Source organism: Anabas testudineus, chromosome 17, assembly GCF_900324465.2.
Source record: "Anabas testudineus chromosome 17, fAnaTes1.2, whole genome shotgun sequence".
Classification (NCBI taxonomy): Eukaryota; Metazoa; Chordata; class Actinopteri; order Anabantiformes; family Anabantidae; genus Anabas; species Anabas testudineus.
This window is the reverse complement of record NC_046626.1, coordinates 8,723,616-8,746,964: the sequence shown is the minus strand read 5'-3', so window position 1 is coordinate 8,746,964 and position 23,349 is coordinate 8,723,616. Positions and strand designations below refer to the sequence as shown.

General features: G+C 39.4%; 1 protein-coding gene across 1 annotated transcript in view; it reads left to right on the top strand.

Moving 5' to 3' along the window:
* Nucleotides 1-23,349, top strand: part of clstn2 (calsyntenin 2) — a 112,545-nt gene that overhangs the window by 52,091 nt on the left and 37,105 nt on the right. The gene's annotated exons all lie outside the window — the stretch shown is intronic.

Here is a 23,349-nt window from a genome sequence, read left to right as displayed (position 1 = left end):
TTGCGGCTCATGTTTGGGGCAGGAATGGTACACAGCCCATAATGGTTTTCATTAAACTGAGTGCTGGGGGCACAGTGTTTACTGCAACTTGTCTGACTGTGTCACAAAGTAGGTACACATCCAGTAATGTCCGCATGACATCATTATGAACCTCATCTGCAGATGATTGTTTTGGGAGATGATTATGTTGTCCAACAAGAAATCAGACAGCGATCACGCAGGTACACCAGTGCTGACAGTGACAGGAAGGACATAGTGGATAGTTATAATTAGACAAAGTATTCTGAGACTCAGAGGCAAATGAAGAGGCTTTTTGGCAGCTAACACTTAACAGCTCATTATGGGGAAATGGTGCTATTAATCCCAGTGCTGACAACCATGGAAAACTGTTACTCAGCTATTTTTCCCCGTCCGCTATCCTTTTTTTTTTTTTTTTCTAATGCTACAGCCATAATTTTGCCATTTTCAGTGTTACATGTGAGCTGTTCTGTAAATAATGGGTAAAAATTTCTGACCTTGAAGAGAGTGAAGTAGCCTGGATTCATGTTAGAGGCTCACACAGCTTCTTAGAGCCATGTGTTGTATATATACTGTACAGAATAACCTAAATACTGTGGATTAAATCCTTTGGAGAGTTGTAGCAAGATTTAGCTATCTTAAACACTTGAATATGACTAGAATAGTATATGCAAAAATAGAAACTTCCTTCATCTTTTATTCATATACTGAAGTGGAGAGTAAGGTAGGTACTCCGTACAAAGTACGTTTCTCTCCAATCCTGCAGTAGCGACTGTAATTTACAGTACATTGCCTTCCCTAGTAACCGAATCCGTGATGCAGTGAAGGTTTCATGACGCCAACGTGAGCAAGCAGACAAAAGAGGAAATTAATTTTGATTGTTTTTCTTCATGATTAACACATTGTTTGTTGGCTTTAGAAGGTCAAGCATGGTGAAATATTGCCCAGGAGGAAAAAATCAGTGCTGTGCTCTGGCTGCTGACTGGTGATATTTCTCTCCTTGAATGTTTTCCATTGCATGTGGTCTAATGAATGAAACCCATACAATAGCTACCAAGGAGACTGTGAAAAAATGGCCATCAAAAGAGCAGCTCTGTCCCAATTTATCTCCCTTTGCAATTGTCTGCTGCTCCTGCTCTCCCTGTGCTTTGCTCACAAACTCACACATACCTCCCCCTCCTCCTCGTCTCGAAGTCTAAGTGTTCTTTCGAATCTTCATCTTAATATGTGACTTTTTCTCCACCTTGTGCCACATTCCTTCTTTCTCAATCCAACTATCCTTTCTTCTCTTTCCCATCTTGACACTTTGCTCCTAGCGAGCCAATATACAAGCAGTCACTTATGCATTACAGACACTCTCATCAATCCTGGTTTTGTTTTAGTGCTGAAAAGGAGTAGGCTGTCCTTCTGGCTCCACATTAATTGAAGTGTGAGAACACAGGCCAGGATTGTTAAGTACTTGCCTCTTTTCTCCTCCCTTGCACTTTTTTCTCATCATTCTTCATTCCCTCAATCACTAGTCTTTCTCCTCTGAATGCATCATACAGCCAGTCAGTTCTTACCCATCCATATCTTTTTAACTCTATTTCCTTTTCCCCTCTTTTCCTTCCTGCCTGCTTGTTCTGTGGTGCCACATTTCACTTTGATGTAAACTACCCACAGTGGGCCTAACTTGAACGTTATACACTGAGACAGCCATTCTCGAGATAAATTGTTATTACTGCATGCCACGATGGCATCCTCTATCCTCTGCCCCAACACCTCCCTCAGTGCAAAGGTGTGTGGGTTGAAGTGTATGTGCTGATCGAGCATTCTCAATCAAATTAGCATGAGAAATGGTGCCAGTGGACTCTAGGGGACTGCAAGGCAGGCAGGCAGTTTCATTTACTTATTCTTTATCTCAAGGCCACAGTCAACAGGCACAGATTTGCTCCATTCATCATGGTACCAGAATAATGCACTGCGTGATACATTGTTTCCTCTGCTGAACTCACATGAGGTAAAGGAACAAAAGTAGTTGGAGAATTGGAACAAAATGGTGAATGGATAGCCAAGAGAAAAAATGAGGGTGACATATGGACAATGAAAATGAGAGAGGGTCATCATGAGCAGCTGTGACAAAAAATGGTTTAGGTTAAATGTGCATTTAATTTTGTTTGTGTACACTTAACTTTCCTCACTGTCAGTGTCCAGTCTTACATTGTAAGTCATGTTATGTTCAATCAATTCATCTTCTAATTTGTAAATTATTTATCACAGTAGTTGTGCGGAAAATCTGCCACTTGGTCCAATTAAAACCTTTTTACTTAGGCTGCGTGGATGTGTTCAGCTACAGTGCTGTTTTAACTGCTCACTACAGTTACACACATGAGATGCAAGAAAATAGACTTGAAACCTTGCACTTACAGCTATTTCTTTTTAAAATGCATCTTTTCATATTTTTCAACATATATTTCAAATTAAAATATTTTATTTAATTTCCACTTTTATTTTTTTAAGATAAAAACTGTACATATAATTTACATTTTTGCCATGTGTCCTATTTTTTTACCAAGCACACATTTATTCCGTTTAATGCTTGTAGTCTTCTTTGGAAAATATAGGACTTATTATCATAAGTTCAAAGCCTGTGGTGAGTGGGATTTGTAATGTAATTTATGCTGTTTGACTTGTTAATGAATCACAGTGATGGACAATTGAATAATTGTGAGTAAAACGTTTGATGCTAATTGAATTCTTGTTTGTGAAGACTCAATCAGGAATTCAGTTCAATTCAATTCCACTTATTTATAGTTGATTAGATGATGTAGTTAATTGAGAGATATTTCTGGTGGAAGAAGGTAGTTACTAGCCTGGTCAAAAATAAAAATTGTTATCAGAAGATTCTTCATGATCAAAAACATCTAGAGTAACTATATGATTAGATAGCATATCTCGGTCTGGTCTGATTTTAGAAGTCGGAAATTCAGGCCTTTATATATTTTAAACATGCAAGATGTGGTTCAAGTGGTCCAAACCTTGCAGTTCTTCTTTAGTCATTGTTAAAAGTGCTACATGGATAGACAAGTTATCATAACTGGCCCTCTTTTGGTTACAGCCACATTATTCTTCCTTGTACAGAAACAATGCTACCATAACAATAGCAGCTTTTAATGCGCCGTACATCTGCATTGCTCCAAAAATCCATCTGCTCAGAAACTGCAGGATTGGATATTATTACAAGGTAGAGAGGATATTAGAGAGTCGAGAGAATGGTATGATTGCATTACACTATGGTTTCACCACAGATTATGACTATAGTTTTGGCCGTGCTGGTGTTAAGCATCTTTACACGATAACAATAGTCGGTTTCACTTGGCCAACTCCCTGTCTGCCTACAGTGACTTACTGAGAGTGAAACTGCACCATGGTGACAAAAGCAGTGGTGCTAATTAAACTGTAGGACCCAACAAAGCAGAAGCTATGACACACTTCAAAGGTGGTGAGGAAAAATAGGAAGCAGAACATGGAGGAACAGGGAGAGAGAGAGAGAGAGAGAGAGAGAGAAAATGTTAGGAAAAGGGAGGTGGGGAGAGAGGAGCAGATGAAAGAGAAACAAAAGTAGACTCAGGAAATGGGTATATGCAGCATGTGTGTGTGAAAAAGACAGATAGAGACACACAGGCGGTATAGAAAAAACCATGTGATGGATCATCAAAGGATAAATGAGGATATTGAAGGGACAGTCTGATCAAACCACACATGTGTCTGTCTGTCTGCCCTGAGGAAAAGAGAAACATATCACTTTGCTTGCCTCTCTCTTTCCCTCTGTCTTTTGTTCTGTCCTCTTTGCATTTGTGTTGCACTGAGATTTCTGCCCTGGGTGCTTCGCTGTGAGATAATAGTGAAGCAGGTCTGTACCATGAAACAGAGACAGCACATCAAAGATTCTGTGAGCTAATACTGGGCTTACACCTACCCTGGAAACTGGATTCTTCTCTACTGTAGTCAGCATTAACAGACCAGCATGATAATGAACATTTTTTATTTCCCAGGTAACACAACAGGTCAAATGACTTCATCAGTAATAATGATTATGACATGCTTTATTGATCTCTTTGGGTATGTTGTTGTTGGACAGGTGCACACGAATGATGGCACTAATCTATAACCTATATATATTTTAATCTTACTGTATTTCTCTGTGTAACAGATACAGTGCAGGTTATGCACCATTTTAAAAACATGCCAAAACACAAGTCCACTGTGGTTCTGGACTTGTAGGCTTGAATTCTTTTCTCGTACGGTGCCTCATGCAATTTTTTTCTGCCCAGAGCAGGAGCAGGTTCTCAGTGAGTTGTCAGAATACATGTATTGATAGCTCCTTCTTGTCTTAGGACATGAGGTGCAGGGCTACGCCTCCACACCCATCTCTCTGTGTTTGCTCCCAGCAGGACAGATACATTTTTTTGTCCCCCTCATTCCCCACCTGGTTTTTCCTCTCCCTCATTTTCTCTCTGTTGCTCTTTTTTCAACTCCTCTGTCATTAAAATATATTCTAATCTGGAAAATTGTACCTTGAAAATGTCACTTTTATGAAATTATTGAATTTCTTAAAATGAAATGTCAAAGTACAGCATAACAGATTTACCTCAGAACAGAATACAAATTAAAGGAGGAAATTGTTCATCAGTGATTTTTGTTCTATTAGACTCTAATGGATTAACATCCTGATATTCATTCAACTTTTTATGCGTGATGGTGACAAAATTGACTATAGTTATAGTTACTATATTGACTATAGCTGTAGTTATAAAAGAGAGACTTTAATCATTAAAATGCAGATTCACCGACTTTTAACTTGCTTTACGGTCCTACCTAGAGGAGTATATGTACATTAATTAAATGGCATGTAACGTACCTACCTATGTCTTCCCTAGATTAACACATCTCTCTACTTTTAGCTGGAATAAAAAACTTTAAAGGAGCAGGTCTACCAAGATGTTTTTAGCTAGATGCCCAGATCTTCTAACACAAAGAAGCAGATCCCATTCATACTGTATACACGTACTCCCCAAAACGAACCAATAGATACAAATGAAAAATCTGTGAAGTCCCACTTTTAGGGAGAATATCTCCTAGAAACATATGCAGCAACTAAGTTTATTAAATGTTTGTGTTTTCACACATAGTTCAATAGCACTTTATATAATCTGAATCCAGTTCTGTATCTGCTTATCAAACCTGAATCCTTTATTATCCCTCATTATTAATTTTAAGCACTTAGCAGTTATCACACACATATTATTGTGTGAGTGTGTGCGCTGTTAGTTAAGGTTTTATTCCTGCCTATTCACTTTACTTGTTAAGACAGAAACAGTGTGTGACCTTAATTGTCTTGTTATTTCGATTTTTACGCATTATTAGGTTCTGTTTTAATGGTGTGCAGCCCCCTGGGCCGTCTACGGGTCTTATCTCTCCTTGCACCAGCCACTGAAGAAAATATTGTCAACGCCCACCTGGGATGGCCTCTTTAAAGTGTCCAAAGAGTGGTCTTTGTCACGTCCGAGCAGGATCTTCCCTTTCTTTCCTTGAGCCAGCACTGAAAGATAGCCTTTGTCAAGACTTCAAAATTGATCTGGGAGCAACAAAAGCAAAACCCACTTTTGCCCTGAGTGTGGCTCAGGATTAATCTTCAGGGACAACCTTCACCCCTGCTGTGTGGGTTGCATGCGACTGGATGCTGGCCTTGCGTTGACATCCAAGGTCTCCTGCTACTTCTGCAGACGGCTGTTCTTGGAGCAGTGCCGGCAATTTTTCACCATGTGCGGGGAAGATAGCTGGCAGCTGAGGGATGACCCCCCTGCTGCAGCCTCCTCCACTCCTCTCTCACTTGGCCTGGTCTCCTCCAAGTTGGTGCCTGGGTCCAGCTTTCTCTAGTGCCGGACCGAGACTCGGATGCATCCGCCTCCTCTGCCAGCTCCTCCCAAACACTCCATCCTCCCTCTGCTAAGGAGCCAGTGAGGTCCAGCACTTAACTGGCATCCATCCCGCTTTCCAGCGATGGGTCAACTACTGCAGGAGCTGCTGGAGATTATTTGCTTAGCATCTAAACAGTAAGATGGCCAGCTCAATCCTGTCCATTTGTTCCCTCATCATGGTGGCCACTGCCCGGCTTGCCTCGGCTCAGCCTGCCCAGTGGTCGCCACACAGGCCGAGCAAGCTAGCTGCGTCCTGGTCCAACCCATCTCATCGCTCATGTGCAAACATCCACACCAGTGGAAGTTCTTATATTATATTATATTATATTATATTCATCTGATGAAATGGCCTAATTCAGGTGGGCATTGACAAGTTTGTCTTTAGCTGCTGTTGCAAGGAAGAGCCTAACTTGTTATTGTGATGTGAATCATCTTGACTTTCCACTGTTGAGGTGAATAATCGGATCTATATAAGTTTACCAGAGTAATAATGTTTCCAGTAATACTCCACTAGAACTCTGTCATCATTCACGTCAAGTTGGTCACAGCATCAAACAACCTCTTGGCCTCTGATTTTCCAGAGAACTCAGTCCCCTCCCTTATTACCCCATTAGCCCCAATTTCTATTCTGCTCTGGATACATCTCTCATCTTTTGATGATGTGATGTTGTTCAGTTTCTCAATTGCTCTCTCTTTTTTGTGTGCACCCACTAGTAATGAGCTAAGGCTGTGTGTGTGTGTGTGTGTGTGTGTGTGTGAGTTTGTGTCTGTATCATGGGTCAGAGATACTTTACTACACCAACAAACAGTTAAAACAAACGGGATGCAGCCAACAGCAGGTAAGGGCTTAGACAAAGACAGTGGACTGGTAGTGGCCAGTAACAGGCAGGAAGGAACACCAGGCAAACAAGCACAAGGGAGCAGGCAAATCACAAAAACATGCAGGAGGTAGAAAAACCAGCAGGCAAAAACTGTCAGGCAAACAGATGAATGTGAAAAAGGAAAGAAAGCTCTGCCAGGGCTAGAATGATAGACATTGAGTGCGTTAACAGGCACTTATGTAACCTGGTTACTCAGATAAATTAAATTATGTATATTCGGGAAATGTATTTACGTGCACTGTAGTAACGTGATTACTGTAAATCTAAGTATACATGCAGCAGATCAGTAATGAGATTTCTCCTTAACTGCAGACTTATTTTGGAAGCATGGCTTACAGATTTTACTGTATAATTTTAGGGAACTACTTTTTCGCTGCATTTTTCTCTCTCTAACAGCACACTGAGAGAAAGACAGGTAGGCAGAGAGAGTCAAGCTCCTTTTTAAATTGCAAACTGTTTGGATTTGACAAATGTTCAGTGGTGGAAACAAACTTATTTGGTCTTTTACAGGCTACCCTCTGTTAGTTTCAGTTCTAGTTGGACTTCAGGCAGACATTTTTGTAATGATCTCTCCTTTCAGCATCCAGCTGCTCCGCACTGCAATTTCTCATGTCTGCAGTCTTTTGTCTTACACCTTGTAAAAAGCCAGTTACATGCCATGACAGAAGAAAATGGCATTATCCATCATAAATCTACCTCTGGAAATAAAGCCTCTCTAATCCCTCCTCATTTACATGACAGTTCAGCAATCAGTTACTGGTGAAAGCCATTTGTGAGATGGTTACTTAAATGCATGTAAATAATCTGTTATGGTTCAAGTGCAATATTTATAGTATAGAACTGTATATTCATTTATGATGGTGCCCAGTGATGCAGTGGTTGCAATCCTGCCTCACAGCAAGAAGGTGCTGACTTCAAACCTGCCCGCCTGTTCTCCTCCCCCCGTGTGGGCTCTGGGTACTCTGGTTTTCTCCCACAATTCAAAGACATGCAGGTTAACTGGTGACTCAAAATTGCCCCCAGCTGTGAATGCGATCGTGAATGGTTGTCTGTCTCTGCAATAGACTAGTGACGGGGTAAGCGGTAAAGATAAAGGGAGGATGGATGGAACAGGTGGCCATAGGGAAATCAGAAGGTGAGAAGGCCGGTGTTACAGCAGGGCAAGTGAGTATGGTCGGGTCTCAAAAGACAAGGCAGTTAGTGAATCAGGAACAGAATAAATGAACTATGATGCATGCATATGACACTGTATATACAACATATAACAGTACATGCAACAGTACAATATAATAAACAGCCATATAGAATAATTTATTAATGCATTATGTCAGTCAAGTTGTTGCCACAATTTTGGCCAAAACATAAAAAGAAGCAGCCAAATTTAAAACCTCAAAATGTATTTTTGTCTACCTTTTTGTCCTACCTGCAATCAAGGACTACTAAAAAATAACCAAAAACCCTGTGATGAATCCACCACTGTTATCCACTATCATTGTGTTAAACATTGTACGTGCTGTGCATGAATGGAGAGCTTCTCGGGCAAAACTACTATTGCATATATGAACTGAACTATATAAATAATGTACCATATAATGTGTGAAAAAAATAGCTCTGCTTCCTCAATCTAGCAATGTTTGTTAAATTATGGGTCCTCCCAACGAATATATTATTTGTGCAGAAAATCTGTGTCAGGACTCGCCTGTCCCGTGGGAACACCAAAGCTCAAAGTATCTAATATTTCCACTGCAGCGAGTACATTTACATTGGAGTCAATGGAACTCCCTGTTTGTTTGATACAGACACCAGTAGCATCGGGCTTGAAAAAGTTGTAGCATTGCAGTGGGAAGCATCATTATTTGACGCTGTGGGATGAGAACAGGCTGCCATATGCAGCAGAGAAACAGTCACAGGAAAACTTCTTTGCTGGCTGTTTACCTTAGTTTTCAGTTGCAGGAGACAGACAGGAGGTGCAAGGTAAAGCAGTGATGAGAAGTGCTGCTTCTCTTTTCATGAAGTGATGGCTGAAAGAACCTGCTCCTTAAGGACAGAGCACTGACCCATGGTCCTAATGTGGGCTGGAATCACTTAATGAAATGTGCAGTGAATGGCATCTGAAACTAATCCAGTAATTCTTCGTGTTTCTCTCGCGCTTGCTCTCTGTCTCTCTGACAGTGGTTTGACAGGGCTTCAGTATCCTGACAGGCCAATTAGACAGCAATTTGCATATCTGCCTCGCTCCATTTGCCTTGTTCATGTGAGCATAAAATAGGATAATCTGACTTTCGGACCTGTGTATGACATCAGAGTCGCTCAGACTTTATCTTGCTTCATCTACAACTGCTTCAACTTCCTAACTCCACTCTGTCTCTTTTTTATTGTCACCTTCTCAGACCTTTGTTTTGCTATAACCGTTGTCACATCCTTTTGGATCTGTAACCTTAGTCTCTATTCTACCCTTTCCACCTCCTCTCCTCTCCTCTCTCATCATTGTCATCCAAATTACAAAAGGTAAACAGGAGGACAGCACTTCCTGACATTGATAGGAAATGTTAATAGCTGTTTTTCTGAGAAACCTTTTAGTTATAAAGAACATTTTATACACCCTGTACGAAATATGGCTAAGAAATAATAAGCATGGATAAATTCACTTTGTAGGGATCGGCCTTAGTTGAAATCTGTCAGCTTTTGCTCAATCTCTTTTTCAAACAGTCTGTGTATTTTAGTATTTAGGCAAATTTGAATTTTGAAACTATGAATGAAACTATTGCAATTTGAGTCATTTTATATGGTTATATATATATTTCTGTCTGTCTCTCTCTTTATGTAACAGGCATTTCTATTACATATAAAAATGAACTATGCTTTAAACACTGAATCACAGACCAGATTTAAAAAATGTTGTTTAAATCTGATGGATGTCTTACTGTTTCCTGTCAAGGTTAATAAGACAAACTGTCTTTTCATTCAATGACGCTTCAGCCGGGAGGTCCTTAAGATTAAAATCTGTGGTGGTGAGAGAGACTCACACAGAGAGAGGTCAAATGAGGATTAGAAAGGACAAGAGAGAAAGGTTTTATCACAATTTATATCTTCATAAAGTGCTGCAAAAAATTTGCAGAAACATTTTCAGGTGACTTCTAAGACTGAATATTTCCACATCCTCTGTTGATCATCTCGCTGCTTCCAGCTCTTATTTAGTGAAGCCTCTGAGAAGTTGCTTTACCTTATTGTTGTTTATCTGCCTCCAACCCCGATTTGGAGCCATGATAATTTGAACTTACAGTGAAAAAGGTATATTTCATCAGTACTGGCAGCTAAGACCCCAAAAACACGATCAACAGGTTCAGCAGTGATTGGCAGGTGTTTTGTAATATTTCATATCGATTTCATCTGTCCGCTACGCATGAAGCTGTATGAAGCTGTAGTCTGTTAGGTGAGCATAAAGACGGTGAACAGAGAAAAAAAGCTTGCCTGGCTCTGGCTGAATGTAAAAAACCCTACGTACCATTACCACTATAATTAAATTAATTGCAACATTATCTTATTTGTTTAATGTAGACAAACATTGAAGTGAAAAAAAAAATCTTTACAAGGGGAAGTTTTATGGCTCGGTTAGTGTCCAAACACAGTTTTTTCCTGGAAACTTTGATGCTTGTCTGACAACCTCAATGTGAAGACAAGAATTCATGACATTTCCCAAAATGTCAAACTATCCATATGAGGCTTATTCATATGAGACATTTTGTTTCTCTAATGTAAACATCTACTGACCACCGTGAGAAATAATGGGCCATTTATATATTTGCAGTCTTTAAAAATCTTTTTCTCTCTTAAAATTTCAATGTATGGATACAATTAATATCTCCCCTCCCATAACATAATTTTCCCTGACATTGTTTTTCAATATTTTAGTGTTTGCTAAAAGCATCTCAGCTATTCACCTCTCCAACCTGCTGTATGTTTACTGCCAGTCAACTGTTGGAATGGTGCTGTTCAATAAATTAGATTTCATCCCCACGATCCAATCTATTTCTAATTAAGTGCCTCAAACACACACAAACACACACATACACATAATGTTAAGGCATAGTGTGCGCTACTGGACATGGGTCTCCAGGGTCAATTATGGCAGTGTAATGATTGTAATTGGCTAATTTTCAACCCATTACCCTATTTTATGTCTCATGCAGCAGGTTGCAATTTAGTGAAGGAGTGATGGCTGGCCTAGCTGTGGGTGATAAATGATAGCCAATGCAAGAAAGGAGGAGTGCTGTCATTAATAGTCCCGGGGAATGAGCTGTCATGTCACTGGGTCCATACTTGGGGACAGAATGGAGGATGAGAGACTGTCCTTGATGCATTGTGCTGTAAGTTCAAGTTTACACATGGACTTCAAAACAGTATTAGGCATTCTGTATTTAGTGGACACATGGATGGATTCAAAGCTGCAACAAAGAATAACATTCATTTCTCAGAATCTACTTACAGCACATGTGTCATCTTAGCGACATTTCTGACATGCAGTCAAAAAGAGTATAATGAGACCTTGCCTTGCGTTCAGATTTCTCTCTGAGATTGTCAGTTAAGTATTTTTTTCTGGGTATACTTTTTTTTTCCACTTTTCTTCTTAACTTCTTTGCTCAGTGCGTTTGCTCACATTCTGTCATTTCGATCACAGTGCAGGGCCAGATCACCTCTGAAGTGGTCCCATGGGATGTGACAGCTGTGCAAGTGTAATAAGATTTTTGTGTGCCTGCACCTGCCACAGTGCCTTCTTTCAGCTATTCGGACAAAAAGGAGGAGCGCTCACTTTTCCAGAAGTGCCAGAACATTTGAAAGGCAATTTCAAACGAGTGACAGAGTAATGGATGAGGGCAGTGAGGGCCATCAGTCAAGTGCTGAGCAAAACTAAGTCAGAGATCTTGCTAACATATACTTAGAACCACTCTCCTGCCTCTGCACAAGCTGCAGATGACCCAGTTTTCTTCCCAGGCAGAAGAGTCATTCCCAATTCAGATATACTGTATGAAGGAGATGTCTGCGAAGTATTTTTAAAGTGCTGTTACAATGTCACTAAATTAGTTTGAGAAGTCCCTCAGAGGTGGTTTGAAGGAAATTAAAGATTAGATAAATGAGAAAAATGAAGAGTAAGTATATATGTACAGTACATATGCCATCAAATTATCATACAAAAATAATAAAACATTAAAGTGCCATTTCGTGGCAACATTTCATAACCCAACTGGAAACAAGAATAGATCCAGTGCCATTGTAGGCCTCCATTAACATAACAGAGCCACAAACATATAAAAAGACATAAAAAACAAATTTGCCATGGTCTAACTGTGAGCAGAATGGTTTGTGTTATTACTTAACTTACTTGATTTAATAACTATAGTGAATGTATATGTAAATAAGGATTTAGTTCACTTTAGTCACGCGAATGATTAAAAAAAAAGATTCATAGCCTATAAACAACTAACAAGTTTGTTCTCTGCTAATGTGTTCAAGGTCTACTGTAGGCTACAGCACCAGTTTCTGTTTTGTACATTTTAGATCAATGAACACTGTGTAATAACACGCTTGGCATTATGTAGAAAAACAAAACAAAAAAAGTTAAATAAGTCTAGTTTTCTACATTCTTCAACATAGCCTCTGTTTGCTGGGAAGATTCACTTGACGAGTGTGTTTTGTCAAAGGTTAATTGGTGGATTTTCCTTTCCTTCTTAAAAAATTAAGGCAGTGTTGTTTATACAGCAAATGGGCTAATTCCCCGCTACAGTAGTAAGTATGACAGTAACTGGTCAACTATGTAAAGAGCAACAACATTTTATCATTACTTTAAGACATGAGGGTCAGTCAGTCTGGTACATTTCCACAAATTCTAAAGTTCTTGAAGTGCAGTTGCAAAACAATCAAACAGTACTATACTATATTACTGTCATGAGTAGAAAAAAGACCATGTATAGATTCATTAGAGTTTCCAGCCTCAGAAATCGCCAATTAACTGCACCTCCGATTAGAGCCCACATCAGAGCTTCCCAGAGTTCAAGTAGCTGACACATCTCGACATCAACTGTTTGGAGAAGCCTGTGTGAATCACGTCTTTGTGTTCGATTTGCTCTGAGGAAACCACTACTGAGGGACACCGATAATAAGAAGCGAATTGCTTGAGCCAGGAAACAAAATAAAAGCACACGAAACCAGTGGAAATCTGTACTTTGCTCTGATGAGTCCGAGTTTGAGATATGTGTGTCTTAGCATCATGTCTTTGTTGAGAAGACATAGAGAAGTTGAATTGATAGTGCAGCATCTGTATATATGGTACCATCATGAAACATGGGGTAGGTGTGTTGGTACTGTGCTGGCAATTTATCCAGAACTCAAGAGACACTTCACCAGCAGGAATTTACCACACCATCATTTGTTTTTCCCAAAACACACCTCCAAGCTATGTAAGGCCTGTTTGACCAAGAAGCAGAGTGATGCATCATGATCTGGTCTCTATAACCACCCAAATTAAACCCAGCTAATATGGTTTGGGGTGTAGTGAATTGCAGAGTGAAGGACAAGTAGCCAGTAAGTGGTCAGAGTATGTGAAAACTTGATTAAGACTGTTGGAAAAAGCAGGATGAGAGAATGCAAACTAATGAGAAAAAGCAGCAACAAAGAAAAAACACTGAATGATGAGGTGTGTCCAAACTGACTATATATGTGAAGCCTTTAGCTCTCCAGCACTGCAGTAATGTTATTAGTATTCTTTCACATGTTTTTATCTATTGTTACACCCCTGAGTATGTCTTTGTCTCTGCTAATTGTCCAAAGACTAAGTGAGAATAAAGGCAAAGTGAAAAAGATAGAGTCCAAGGGAATAAGGAAAATTCCCTTATCTATCATCCCCTTTCTCCCATAGCGGGACAGATGAAGACAGTCTAATATCAACCCGCTCCTGCCCTTCTAAGACCTTTCATTGACCTTTTTGTGTCATTTAACACATCGCAAGTGGGGCTGTCACTACGAGGTGAGGGTTTTGTCAACTCACAGTCCATTTGGGTGTGCCATCCTGTAATGTGTGGTGACATGTTCTGTAGTGGTGAAGCAAAATTCATGAAAGCAGTACTAACCTGACCAGTGAGTCACTGGGATCGAGGATCTACATTTGGCTTTTTGTAACTGGCTACATACAGTGCTGTATGTACAGGACTGAAATCTGTCGGCATGCACTCAGAGGGCCTACTTTTTTCCAGTTTCACATTGTGATTCACTGTATCACATTTGTACAAATAAATTGAGCTGTTCGCCCTAAACAGAAAATAAGACACCTTAACATTTAACTCAGATGAAAAAACTGACAAATGATCAAACATGACAGCGACGCATGCATGAGCTATTGCCTGCCGTCTGTTATGACAAACATAAGTAGCAAGCAGAGATCAATGAAAGACGACAGATTAGGTTATCTTAACCTCCGCCGCATATCAAAACTGCACTGCTCATTACCTTCTCACAAGATGTTTTTATGAATTTACTTTCCTGATGAATTCTGCATGTGGTCTCACCCCAACCTCGCTGGCACACCTGACTGACGGTTTGTTATGTAATTGTAAGTGTACATTAGCATGCAAAAGGCCTCCTGGGGTTGCTGAACTCCACCTGTCAGATATTATTGATGTTGCCTTTGCTTTAACTAAATGCTATTGTTACACATCTATATAATGGGGAAATGGCAGTTCTCAAGCTCAGGGTAATAAGAAATTAAAATAAAAACAGAGGGCTGGGCGAGAGATAGATCCATTTATTTCTATTAAGTTTCACATGGCACTGCCTGTTTACAGATTTAGTTTGTTGTTAAACTACATAGCTGCATAACAGCACTACTGACATCTGAAAACACCACAATCATTTTTGAGCTGCATTAAATTATATTTTTAATACCAAAAAAATATGACTCCTATAAAGTTAAAGGGTTGCTTGTAGTCACCACCCCACTGAGAAATGGCACAACCGGTCCGCTTTTCTGTGTAGCTTTCAGCCGATTTCCACACATTCTTTGTAATGTTCCCGGCAGCAAGTCTCAACAGCCCCCCAGAAGATGGGTATGAAGTGAATTTCAAATATCTAGTAAGCTCAACACAGCAGGTGGCAAGAAAGATGACTTTTTGCCAAAGCATTAGCAATAAAGAGCTGGTAAGATGATGTAGTATTTACATGAAGGCGTTTCGCTTTGTGCCTGTACTGGAGTTTTACTGCCATTGGCAATGCTGTGTCACACATGGGACTTTATATTGTGGTTAACTGGTTAATTTGTCTGCCTGTTAGCATATTAGACTTGATTTAAAGGTGATTTACATTTGTGTGCATTGTGCATACTAGCCGTAACTTTTTTTTTGTAGCGTGCGATTTTTTTGGATTTCTGCAACCGACCAACCTCACACAAGAAATAGAAGTGATATTTGTTCTTTATTTCTATTATAGAAACCTGTAGCATTTGTTTGCATTGCTAAGTCAAAGTAACTTGAAACGCACACCCAGCATTCATCAGGGAGCCATAAGGACACTTTAAATTAAAAAAACTTTAACTTAAAAAAAAAAAGGCATGTGGCAAGAAAAGGTATGTGAACGTTCTGTAATTTCAGAGTACTAGCAAATATGTCTTTGTTGAGAACAACTATAAAAACCTTATAGTGACAGTGGAAAAAGTACGTGAACCCTTGGAATTAATTTACTGGTTGACTCCCCCTGCCCCTTTGGCAACAGTAACCTCAAATAGGCACTTCCTGTAGCTGTGGACCAAACCTTTTTAGGTGACTCCAGTTAGCTTTTTTGAGGTCATTATTCCAAGGGTTCACAGACTTTTTCCACTCGCACTGTGAAGTTTTTATGGTTGTTCTCAATAAAAACATGAACCATCAGAATTTGTTTGTGTTATTACTTCTGCCACATTATAGTTGTTAAGCTTTTAGATGAAGATCACATTTTATGATAAATTAATGCAGACAACCATGAAATTCCAAAAGGTTCACATACTTTTTCTTGCTCTAAGTGTAGTGAAGCATGTGCATGAGATTAAAAATGTGAGTCTCTGTGTGTCTCCTATAAACCAGTGGGCCATGTCCTTCTCATCTCAGTGAGCTTCTGAGCTGACAGAGGTCATGGTCGGAGTCAGTGTGACATTTACAGCTCAGAGGCTCGTGGAGACACTCTGCTGTACCTGGCAGCCCATGATTATCTCAGAGCCGTGCAGTCCAGCTGAAGGATATTGAAAATGTAGGAAATGAATAGAAACACCATGACATGAGTATCACTTAGGGGAAGTGTGATTTGGTTAAAAAGATAATGAATACATGACATTAAGCATGAAAAGGTTGGCTAGGAAAGCAATTTGACTGGGTCAAAGTTCTCTCATTTTCAATGAGGGACAAAGCTTTTTTCTGACATTTTACAGTGGCAAGAAAAAGTATGTGAACCTTTAGGAATTTCATGGTTTTCTACATTAACTGGTCGTAACACTTTATCTGATCTTCATGTAAGTCAAGAGTATAGAGTAAGAGTAACAAATATAATATGCCTAAAATAATAACACAGAAAACACAAAAATGTAATCTTTCATGTGTTTATTGAGAACAACAATAGGAACCCTATTGGAAAAAGTACCCTTAATGACCACAAACAAGCTAACTGGAGTCAGGTGCTACAATACCTGGAGTCTTGTTAAAAAAATTAGAAAAAGAACATTGACTCTCCACAGCAGTATTGGCAACTAAACTAAACTAAAATTTAGCTATTTGGAAAGAACACAGATCACTGAATCAAAGGTAAAAGGTCACTGCATAGCATCATGAAAACATCCTCCCAACTGTGAAGTATGGTGGAAGAAACATCATGATTTGGGCCTGCTTTGCTGTGTTATCACCTCAGAATAATCCATTGTTTGGTGATGCCTACAGTATAGAGCCATCTTAAGTGTGTAAAACCACTGATATTCCTGACAGCTTTATTGTAATTTGTGTTGTGTGTTAATGTGTAATACTAATTAGTAAATATTAGCATGCTAACACACTACACTAAGATGTGTCTACTGTTCGGCACAACACCACAGAGGTGAACTAAACATGTACGACAATGCACAGAGACAAGTGAATGGTTCATCTACGGCAAAAGATAGGAATAATCCGTATATTAAATCTCTCTCACATTATCAAACCATGCATATACAGACTACTGCTACTCTTCACCAAGTCAATCCCTAACCTGATTTTAAATATTTGCCTGTACCATAGACCTATACTGTTGTCTGAAAATGATTTACTTGAGAACAAGTATGTTCATTTTACCACCTCTGAAGGTTTCAGATTAGTTTACTTTGTTAGCCTCTTTCAATGTCGTTTATGTGTAGCATGCTGAAGCATTGTATTCTCAGTTTCTGAAGACATGCACATGATTTAATTTTCTACTAGTATTTCTTCCTCACATCTTTGAATTTTTATCTTAGTGTACATTTTGCTCTTTTACCTCAGATCAGATTAGTTCACATTAGTGTGACCGAGGTCAGCAGCTCTTAGCCTGCCACACTTTCTCCTTCCTGTGGATTTATGTGTATATTTTTATTTATTCAGACACTGTTATATTGTGAGAGAGCAGCTGCACACAACTAACTCCAAACTGTAAAAATCCTCTTGTTTAGGAAGCCATTTAACTGTCAACTGGTGACCCTCACAAAGCCCTAAACTGTCAGTGAACAGCAGTTGACTGAGGAACAGAGAGGGGGAGGAAGGTGAGAAAGATGGTAGGAACATGATGGGTGAGGCGTGCCAGGGGTAGAAGAGGGCAAGGTTGAGCTGTGCCGATGTTAAGGGCTAAATAATTGCTTACCGCTGTGAAATCTGCTGCAGACAAAGGAGAAGAAACATGGGGAGGAGAAGGTGAGGAGTGAAGGTGGAGGAGGAGGAGGGGAAGCACACTGAGAAGTTGATAGTGCTATTTATACCTGTATTAGTGATCTCACACAATTTAGCTGTCTCTCTAGATCATTTCTCCTTATCGTCCTCCTCTTTTCTATCTCCCCTGCAGCTTCTCCTCTCATTCATGTCTTAATCCACTCTCTCTTTTGGGGTGTTTTCTTTCCTTATCGTTATGTCCTGGCTCAGATTTATTTTTTTTAATACTGTGAGTCACTGAACTGAAAAAGTCAGGACTTCTTTTGTTGTCCAAGTCTCCAATACTCACACACAGACACACACACGTATTTGCACAATTTCTCGAACTAACTTTATAAACAACTTCCTGTGTTATTTATCTTTCCCTCTTTACATCTTTTGGAGAAATCTGGAGAAATGTGTTGGTAGGCACCTTGCTTAAAGTCAGTTATTTCCCTGTATGTCTCTGCACTTATACTCGTCTCTAAAAGGCGGAACTCAAACGTCTTGTTGTTGTGTCTGACTTCAGTGGCTAATGCTCCACTTCATATTGACTTCTTCACTTCCACTAAAATGCTTCTCTCCTCTTCAGCATTTAAATCACACAGCCACATTTCCACGCAGTTAAATTAACAGGCAACACTGACAGTCACAGTTCATCTGATGAATCCCAATCCCACAACTTCAGAGGCTGCAATTAACACTAATTGCATTGCAGACCACCAAAGCCCCCAGCAAAATGAATGTGAATTGTCTGCGATAATGAATATTCTCCACTCCTACATCGCGTTGTCCAGGGCATCTGTATTCATGGGTAAATAGATAACCTGAAGGTGTATGTGTGTGTGTGTTTGTGTGTCTGTGTTTGCATGTGTACATGTGTGTCTGTCTATGTGAGCTGTTGATTTGTCAGCCTGAGGTCAAGTGGTTGGTGCAGCAATCTACCAAATGAAATTACGAAGTCGCTGGCTATCTGAAGTAGCCCAGCGAGACTCAGATGAATTGCGCCTGCATGACTCTCTTTAACTGACAGGGAAACAACTGTGGCTGCAACGGGCAACAAATGCTCACACCCATACCCACAGAGCATGTTGTGTGAATACTATGCTGTTTATTACACTTCCGATTGCCAAACAGGCTCTACAGAAATTGATGGAGATTGTTATGTCGTTACAGTGAGACTTTTCATTGCAGTTTCTTCTGGAGGGGAGAGAGGTGGGGAAATAGAAGACATTTTAGGAATTATTTCCTGTTATGGCTCAATTTTGATAACTCTAAATTATGTGGTGGCTGCCTGTAGGCCATTCTTGATTTATTTCTGCGTACATGTGGGTGTCTATGTGTAAATTGGTGCTTTCAATCTATGCTGTATGTATTTGATATTATTTAAAGAGTGGCTGACTGCAGTATATTCGCATGCAGAAGGGAACAGATCAAATTGATTATTTTTATTTTAGTGAAACAATAGAGATTTACTTAAATGTCATGTAATTCTCACGATTCAACTTTACTTCTTGCAGCGTAGTCCAATTGTCTGTGTCTGTAGTGCAAAGCAGGCGTATATTTATTAAGCCATAAGTCAGGCAGTGTCAAATCTGTAGCGTAGCCGCTGACATTTGACAACTTATCTTCCAGGTAACTGTTTTCCACTCGGTGTCCACACTGTTCCTCATCAAAAACCTAGTGAGTGTACAAACAAAATCCTATTAAAGACAACAAGAGAAGGGCTTAGTGGAAGGCCATTAACCCTAATTACCCCTGTGCTGTAGTATTTCTTCTTTGAATCCTCCCCTACCGCCGCACTTTGGGCAAAACTAGACAAGAAGGAGCTCTTTTACTAATGTTTATCTAATGTAATTATTTCTAATATAGAAACAAAATCATTCTACTATAAATATATAAACGTCTGTATAAACTGTACGCTATTACGACAGCTCCAAAACATTTGCCAAAACATACAATACCTGGACCTGATATAAATAATGAACTCTCACTGTTTGTGACTCATATGCAAATAATGTTAGAATCTTTTAGAAAAACATGCAATGCAACAATGCAAATGTTTAGTTTTTAATGTTTGTTTTTTTCTGTTTTTTCTGTTTCTGTTAATATCTCAGTAGAGTAAATATCGATCTATATGCGCTTTTTGTTTTACACACTGAGGGAAATAACTTGCTTTTTAGTTAAAAAACAATTAGCCTCATCTTACAGCAGAACACGAAGAACTATACTGACTTGTCACCTACATGGAGGATATCATGAATACTCAATATACACTGGGTTAATTAGGTTCAAATATACAATCTAATGCAGTCCTATATAATAACCCCTACCTCTGTGAAGCTTAAAAAGTTCAATTTAACACTGTCTGAAAAATGTTAACTCAATTCCAAGGTTTCTTGAGACACGTGTTGTGGTATTGGGCTGCATTATACAGCGAGGTCTTTTTCATCTGTCTCCTGTATGAATGTATTCGATTGTCTAAGCTAGTCAGGTGTACCTAATAAAACTGGTAACTCAGTACAGATGGAACAACAAGCTCAAGCGTATTGACCATGAAAGTGCAATCTGAGAGTGGGATGACAATGAAAACATATTCAGTCAGACTAAATGGTTAGCTCTCCAGTCTAATGTTCCCTTCTACCCAGACAGCTGGAGGCATTGCACATTGAAGCTCTATAGCAGGACACATCAAATACATACTCTTATTTGCTTAGTCAGTGTGTGCTTGTGTGTGTGTATATCTCACAGAGTGAGCATGTAGTCGTGGGTTAGTGGGGTGAAGTGTAATCTAGTCATTAACTAAAAGAGGAGTATATGCTCAGTACTGAAGTCAGGAGAGAGAAGGAATCAAGGCTTAAAACCACCTGGTACTCTACATGCTTAGATACTCACTTTAATCAAGCTCTTACAGCTCCCCGACACACACACACACACACACACGCGCGTGCATACACACACATGCAGAGTCAAATCTTGATACTGAAGCTTTTGTGTCTAATGCTCTATGCAGAGACAGACGAACTTGCACAAATACAGCAGATGGAGTCACAACAGTATTTGATTAAGACGAGGAATTAACATGATTGAATTTTCTGTTTCTATGTTGAGGCTTGACTGAGGAAGTGGGTTCACATGAGGCTTTCAGTGCTTTTAATGTCACTCATTACATTTAGCCATTACAGAACAGCACAGGCCACAGAATCCTCTTAAGCATTATGATGCAAGGCGACACATGTCATTGTTAACTAGTGAAATCTAAGGAAGAGTGATTGCTCCCCTTGTAGGGCACTAATTGTTAAGTATTAGCTTGTCACTCCAAATATAAATTCAAGGCTTCATTTCTGGCCCTAATTTCTTTTCCACTTATGTTACCCGTGGGTCACATTATGGACAGCATTGACAATATTCTTTCATTTTCATGCTGATGATAAACAATTGTACCCTCTCCTTTAACCCAAGTGGCTTAAGTAGCTGGTCTGTTTTACACACTTTTGTTGTCTTCTTGACAGGGGGTGGTGGTGGAGTTATTTAAAAACTGAGGAGAAGACAGAAAGTCATATCATTATAATTGTTTGTAATGGTTTTGTGGGTTTGTTTATCTTCACAGTATGCGATCCACATCTTGACCAGTATGCTGCTGCTGCAGATTCCTACTCTAACTTATATTACATTATTCGTCTTCTGTCCACATGTTCATCACAGTAAATGAATTAAGGATCACATGACACAGTTTTAGGGTTTTGACTTATCACAGCATTATAGTGTAAATAATAATAATAATAAAAATGTATTGTTTGTTTTCATGAAACTTACAGGAGATACCACTACTAACACGAGCTTGTTTAATTACTTTTTTTATTAAACATACAATAAAACAAGGGAAGCGCAGGAAAGTTTTATATTAAACAACTCCAGTATCTGAGTAGGTACTGCGGCTGGCCCCTTCGTTCATGTACACACTGAGATGTATTTGCTTTATAAATTAGGGTTATTCATTTATTCTCCATCTGTTCATGAGCATTATTTATTAATGCCAAGTAAACCGAGTATGCATTTCTATAAATATCAGCTTTCTCCAACCTTCAACTTATGTACTATACTTTGAGGTTAAATCCTTGTTTGAAACATTCAATTAACATGCAACCATTTTTGAACCCTTCAAATCACAGTCAAAACTAAGTGTAAGCAATTGTTGAATTCGACAAATAGAGAAAAGAACTTTAATATATATATACTGTATATATATGCATATATTAATTAAATGCTCTGTCAACTTGTCTTATTTATGGTAGGAATAGACAAATTTGTTTTGGCTTCCTGTGGCAACTTGTTAGTTTGTGGAGCATCGTTTTCTCATTAACTCATTCCATCTTGTCCTTTTCCATTATATTAGCAATTTAACATCCCATGAAATACATGTTCTCTGACAGCTTGACATTTTCTGTCGATGCCATTTATGCCGCTCAAGCTTTCTGTGGAGGGCCATCTATTGTAGATGATTGTTATTATCGAACCATTTTTTGCTGACACTTTAAGTTTGCTCTCAGTGCGCCATGGCAACAGGCCAACTCCCCTAAGCAGAAATCTGTGCATTTTGATATTTACTTTGAAAAGTGAACTCATTCCCTCATGACGTATGGGCTAAGAGATTAAACTTCATTTCATCCATACACCATGGATGTGAAATTACACTGCCGAGGAGTAAACTAAGTGGCTGGGAAGAAAGTGCGTGTGTGTGTAAAGTACACGTTTGCTGACACAGTATGAATCAAATCTCTGTCATAACCATTTACATATACATAGGCACATCACATTTCTCCTCATCTCTCTCTCGCTGCTTTTCTATTGGCCCCTCGAGCTTTCCTCCCCTCCGCGACTCTGTTACATTTTCTTGTAAAGTATAATCCAGAAAAATGCATTTGCCACAACAGATGAAGTGGAAAATGGATTTGCATCCAACCTCAAACTGTTAAGTGGAAGTACCTTAACCTGCTCCACCCACTGGGTCAAGGTTTACGCATACAGTCTGTAGCAGTATATTATAGTCACAAGTATTTTCAGACCAGACTCCCCTGTCTTTAGTTCCATCTAAAGCCATATTTTCTCAGTTTGTGTTTTTGAATGTGTATGTGTGGCAGGATCTAGGCTGTGCTTATCGCCCTTCTTCCATACCACCCACTGTGTTTATTATTATTTTTCGATACACATTGCAATCCCACTCCCATACTGGGGGCCTTTTCATTTTGATAACACCTCAAAAAGGCCTATATGAGAGCCAGGCGTCTTGAAAATTGGTGGAGGATCAAACCTTGAAGCCCACTGTGTTTAGCAGCATCATGATTTGACCAAAAAAGGGGATTTGGAAAGTGGAATGTGGTTAAGAAGAAGTCAGAGAGAGAAAACAAGTGGAAACACAGTAGGATGTAAAGACAAGGAGGGAGGATGCCAGTGCTAAGAGGGAACTTTGTATTTGTCAGTGGGTTTGAGAATGCAAGCAGAAGTCCCATAGCTAGGTAGCTTTTTGTTTCCGTTGTGTCCCACTATGTTCTGAGAGTTATCGGCCAGCACAGG